Raw genomic sequence first — 6,001 nt, 5'->3', positions numbered from 1 at the left:
CCCTGACCAGCAACAATTCAGCACTGACCCCTGAGCTTCCCAGCATGGGATTAGCTCTAATACCCCAGACAGGACTCCTACAAGGAGTAATTGGTTTGTTCAGGACACCAAGCAAGATAGGGGACAGGCTCACTGAGGGCCGGGACCTGGAGGGTTAAGCCTTCCCACCCTCGTGCCTGCCCCCTGCAGTGCTGGCCTCAGCTGCTTGGAATCCCTGGGGTCCTGTACGGCCCTCACACCAGATGGGCAGCAGCACCAGGAGAGGAGGAGAAGTGGAAACAGGCCTCAGGGTACCCCCAGGCGGGGAGGTGAAGAGGTAGGATGGGGGCACAGAGGATGGCTGCGAGGTAGTGGTGCCACACTGGCCTCGAATGGAGCAGGAGGACCCCTCTCCTTGAGTCTGGCAGAGGGCAAGGGCTGCTTGGGAGCTGTGGGGAGATGTCTGCACCATCAAGGCACCGCCGTCCAGCTCAGCCGCCAAGCCCTCGGAGCCAGCTCTTTGCGTGAAACCCTAGCCAATGCTGGCTCCCGCTCCTTTTTCTTTTTTCTTAATAAGGTCGAATCAGAGTGAGTCAGAGGAGCCAAGTTTCCTGTTAGGCTCTGTTTGAATAAACTCTGCTCTGAACATAGCTTGGGCCTCTGAACAGGCTCCCCGGACCAGGGCTGCGGCCCTGCCAGCCGTCCCTGCTGAGACCCAAGATCTGGGGTTCACCAGATAACTGGAGCTCTGACCACTCCCGGGGAAGCCTGTTCTGCTCTCATAGCTTCAGGGTCTTCATCTGTCAGCTGGGGTAATACTATGTCTCTTGCAGCATATTTGGAAGGATGAAATGAGAGGATTAATGAAAAGTACCCAGCACAATGCCAGGCATGCAGCCGCTACTTTCTTTTCTCTTGACTCCAGAGAGAAGAGGGGGCTTTTCTCCCAAGGGTGCTTCCCCCACCCTCTCGCCACATTTTCTCTGTCCCTGTCCTATTTTAATCTGTCTTCTGTGTCCTTCCTTGCTGGGGTGAGCCTTGCGCAGGGCAGGGCCTGTCCTCCCTCCTCCCCACCCCTCCCTCTGACCTCTTTCTCCCTTCCAGTCTGGGTCTCCTGCAGTGGCTGACAAGGCCCAGCTGGGCCAGGGCCAGTGACTCTGTCAGCCCAGGGGAGCCTGCCTGCTTCCGCCTCTCCACACGCTGGGTGAGGCATCTCAGTAGCTGGAGGTGTCTCGATGTTCGTAGGTGGAAGCCTGCAGAGTAGGGGTCTGAAAGAGACCTGGGCAGGCTGCGGAGGGCGCAGATCCTGGGTGAAATGAAGGCTGGACTCCCTCACACCGGGCCCGGCCGGGACTGAGCTGTCTGGGAGGGCAGTGGGGGGAGTAGGAGGGAAGCTGCTCTCTTGGCCATGTCCCTGCAGGCTGGATTCATACCCACATTTTTCAGACCCAGGCAAGTGGTTGAGGCTTACTGCCAGCCCCTGCCACTAGGAACCAGTTTCAAGGAAGCCTAGGAGGCCCATGACATGGGGCTGAAAGAGCCTGTTGACAGTGCACGACTTTATTAAGTGCCTGCTGTGTGCTCAGCTCCAGGCTGGGCTGCCCTGTTGCTGGGGCTCCCGTGGAGCAGCCAGCGTGTGCTGTGATACTGTCATGGAACTCTAAAAATACCCAAAGCCAAACCCGTTGCCCCTGAGTCGATTGTGACCCTAGGCGGCCCCGTGTGTTACAGAGTAAACTGCTCTGTAAGGTTTTCTTGGCTGTCATCTTTACGGAAGCAGATCACTAGGCCTTTCTTCCATGGTGCCGCTGTCAACCTTTCGCTTAGTAGTCGAGCACAATTGCAAACCACGTGGGCCAACCCTGGAGCTCCAGGCTCTGGAAAATCATGGGGGAGAGCAGGGGCAGCAGGCCTGTAGCAGAGGTTTTGGGGAGCAGAGATGGGACCAGGGCCATGGAGTGTCTCACTGCTTTGCCAAGGAAAGACCAGGGGGCCTACTGTGAGTCAGAAAGTTCTGATGGGGTGGGGGAATGAGGGCAGGCCCCAGGGCGCCCTTGTCCTCTGTCACCCAGGCTGGGCAGTGCTGGGTCTCCACCCCCAGACCACAGACTGCTGAGCCCAGGCTAGGCACCTGGGTGGGCGGCTCAGGCAAGGCTGTGGGTTGAATCTGTGCTGAACTGGAAGTTGTAGCCCCAGCCTGGGCAGAGGATGCAGACCCAGCTGCTGCCTCTAGGAAGTGGGGCTGGAGGACGCGCTGAATGAGGAGGCAGGGCGAGCTGGCACAGAAAGCGCTGACTGCGCAGGGACAGGACCACCGAGCGACCACTGCCAGCTGGGCCCCCGAGCCCACCCCTCCCCTGCAGGCACATCTGGCGCAATGGCGGGGAGGCAGGGGGGACTTGGGTCCGCAGAGCTAAGGCAGCCGTGGAGGGGGCCCGTGGAGGGGGCTGGGCCTTTCGTTTGGAAGTGTCTCTCTTCAGGGCTGGAACTCAGGAGCAGCCCGGAAGTGGGGGAGGTGAGGTCAGAGCCTGTGTGAGGGACAGATGCGGTAGGGGGAGGAAAGCAACCCACCCTTCCTAGGACCCAGGGGAATTGGATGGATGTGGCCACTTCCCACTCTGTTTTTGCTCTCAGCTCTCCAGCCCCTCCCCCAAAGTTCCCTGGGGAATTGGAAATACAAGAACTGATATAATAGTCTGGGCATCGAGGCAAGGCTCAGTGGAGGCAGGAGGCCTCTGCGTCCCCCTCAGCCACCAGCCCAGCCAGCTACCCCCCTCCCTGACTTTCTCTCCCTCCCAAGAGTTCGGTGCAGGCGTGGCTTTGGGGCCTGCTCAAGGGTAATGTTTGGATCCCCACCCCAGCTCAGTGAGGGCCAGGAGGGAGCTGGTGGAGGCAGGGAACGCAATTATTACAGGAACGAGGACAGACAGGAGAGGGGGGCTCATCCCAGGGATCTTGCCTGGTGGAGGGATTTTGCTGTATTTGTTGGATGTTGGGGGGGGGATCCTACAGCTCTGCCTGATCAGACTCAGGCAGGGGACTGCTGGTGGGGAGGGCCCTTTCTTTTCAGCAGCTCAGCCAGTATGGGAGGGGGAGGAGGCAACAGAGTCCCCTGCCCAAGGGAGGAGGGTGGCAGGACCAAGCAGGGTTCCAGTCCCTTGGGCTACAGCCCAACAGAGACCTGGAAAGCCAGTAGGGAAACTAAGGCAGGAACCCAATGGTTCTGACAAATAATAGCCTGGCTGGACTAAGGGAAGACTCCTCTCTCCTCTCTCTGCCTTTGTTTCTTTTTCCAGTAACACCCCCCAACTTTTCATTCACTCATTCATTTTCTCTGTCTCTGTCTCCCTCTGTCTTCGTCTCCATCCCTGCCTCGCAGTCTCCATTCCTCTCTGTTTCTCTTCTTGCACACCTCTCTCTCTCTCTCTCTCTTTCTCGCTCGCTCGCTCGCTCATTCACTCTGTATCTGTCTCCGCTGCTGTTTCTTCCTGTTACTCATTCATTAACCCATTCACTCATTCAGTCACCATGTTCTCGGGTGCCTGCTGAACGCCACGCCTGGTGCTGGCTGCAGGAGTTACAGAGAGAAGCCAGACCTGTGTGAGGGCCCCACAGAGCTCACAGTCAAGTGAGAGTTACAGGTCAGTGAACAGGCACAAGAGTCCTGGGTGGAAGTGAAGGCGTTGTGTTGACTCTCGTGACCTCTGAGAGGCATTTTGATTTCCCTCAGTCTCCTTGTCTGTCCATCCATTCCTCCATCTACCTCTCTCCATCCGTGACTCTATCCTTGTTTCACCTTCATGAAGGAACTTGCTTTCTGCTTGCTGCGGGGGGTGTGCGGTGTGCTTCTTCCCTCTGGTTGGGAAGGCAGTGGAGCTGGACAAGGGCAGGTGGTCTGGGGTAAGGATGGAGGTGGGCCATTGAAGGAGTAGGGCCCTTGGGGACAGTCTCACAGCCGTGCCTATCCCAGGGCTGGGGACAGGCTGTATTCTCCAGGACACCATCCTACCCCAGGGCACTGTGCCTCGGTAAACTTCTGAGTCACAGCGATTTCCCAGGTTCCTCCAGGTCGCCTGACACTTGAGATTCTCTTCAAAGACAATCCTTGCAGGCAGTTCCTGGGTGTGATAAGGAGTGCAGTCATGGGTATGGATTAAGCTCCTACTGTATGCCACAACACTGGACAAAGTAAGGTTCTTTATTGACGGTATTTCTTTAGCGTATGTGACCACCACCCCAAACCCCCAGGAGTCCTTGTAGAGTCTAGTTTTGCCGCACTGGGGTCCAAGAGAGGAAGGGGAACCCAGGTGGAGGAAGAAGAATGGAGACAACATATCAGAAATCTTCCCCTTAATTTTTTAATAACTTTTAATTTCAGATTACAAAAGAACTATGTCAATTATAGAAAATTTGGAAAATACAGAATGAGAAGAGAAAAAATAACTCATCTGGTCACCCTGTTCTAGACTTTTAAAAAAAATTGGAATTATATCACATATGTTGTTATATAACCTGCTTTGTTCATGTAATAATATTTGATGAACATTTTCCAACATTAGGGTAACTGCCATGACCCACTTATTTCAATTTCACATTAATCACAGGAGCTCCTGCTGCCCAGAGGAAGGGGTAGGTGGTCAAACCTTTGTTCCTCCAGATGCTCTCTGTGCAGGGTTGAGGGCGAGGAGCTGTCTCAGGAGGCTCCAGCCTCAGCTTCTTTCCTGTTAGAGCCACGTCTCCCTCAGGAATGGACCTGGATCCTGAGCCGACAGATTTTCATTTCCATCCCCCTCTGGTGGGTTTCACTCTGGGAGATGGGATCGGCAAACAGATCCGAATTGGGTCATCTCGGCCCACTAATTGAGATGGGAAGGTGGGGGTGGTGGGGTTGCTTTAATTCCTGCCTGCCCAGGAGGCTAGCCACTTCCAGCAAAATCACTTCCTCTTGTGGTATTGGAAGAACCAGACTTTCTCAGACCATAAAAGAAAAAAAAAAAACAACCCAAAACCAGTTGCTGTCAAGTTGCTACCAATGCATGGCGACTCCATGTGAGCCAGAGTAGAACTATGTTCCATAAGATTTTCAGTGGTTGATTTTTTGGAAGTAGATTGCTAGGCCTTTCTTCTGAGGTAGACTCAAGCTGAACACCTCACCACCCAAGGACTCCTTCTCAGACCATAAAAGGTCAGTAACAAATGCCCTGTGGGGCAAGCAGTGCCTGCTGGCCTTATGTCTACATAACTAAGAGGAAACCTTCAGGAACTCTTCCCTGACCCCAGAAGACCTCTCCAAGAACCTCTTGTGTTCCCCAAGTAGGAGAAGCATCTATCAACTTATATTAAAAAAAACAACAAAACTTTAAAATTTTAGTATAACATATGTACATAAAGATACACAAATCCTAAGTGTTCTGCTTGGTGAATGATCCCAAAATGAACACCCATGTAACCGCCACCTAGATAAAGAAATGGAACAGCACAGCAGCTGGCAACTTCTGACAGAAAGCTCCTTAAAGTTCTGCCTATGTTGGCACCCAGCTATTTCTAAAACTTCTTCAAGATTTTCAATGAATTATATGGATAAATCATAATTGAATTAATAACCTCCTCCCTTTGTTGATTTTAACTTTTTTTTTTTGCTATTATGAATGATGCTGTAATGAGCACCATATTAGCTTCCCAGGGCTGCCGTAACAAATTACCACAAGCTGGGTGGCTTAAAGTAACAGAAATTTATTCTCTCACAGTTCTAGAGGCTAGGAGTCAGAAACCAAGGTGTCTAACTGGCTCTAGGGGAGCCCTTGGGTGGAGTAAATGATTAAGTGCTTGGCTACTAACTGAAAAGTTGGCAGTTCAAATCCACCCAGAGTTGCCTAGGAAGAAAGGCCTGGTGATCTACTTCCAAAAGATCACAGCCATTGAAAACTAGGGGGTGCAGTTCTACTCTGAAACACATGAGGCCTCCATGAGGCAAAGCTGACTGGACAGCAACTGGTTTTTTATTGTTATTTACACTAATGGC

Source organism: Trichechus manatus, unplaced genomic scaffold, assembly GCF_000243295.1.
Source record: "Trichechus manatus latirostris isolate Lorelei unplaced genomic scaffold, TriManLat1.0 scaffold00030, whole genome shotgun sequence".
Lineage (NCBI taxonomy): Eukaryota > Metazoa > Chordata > Mammalia > Sirenia > Trichechidae > Trichechus > Trichechus manatus.
Note: the sequence above shows the minus strand (reverse complement) of the source record.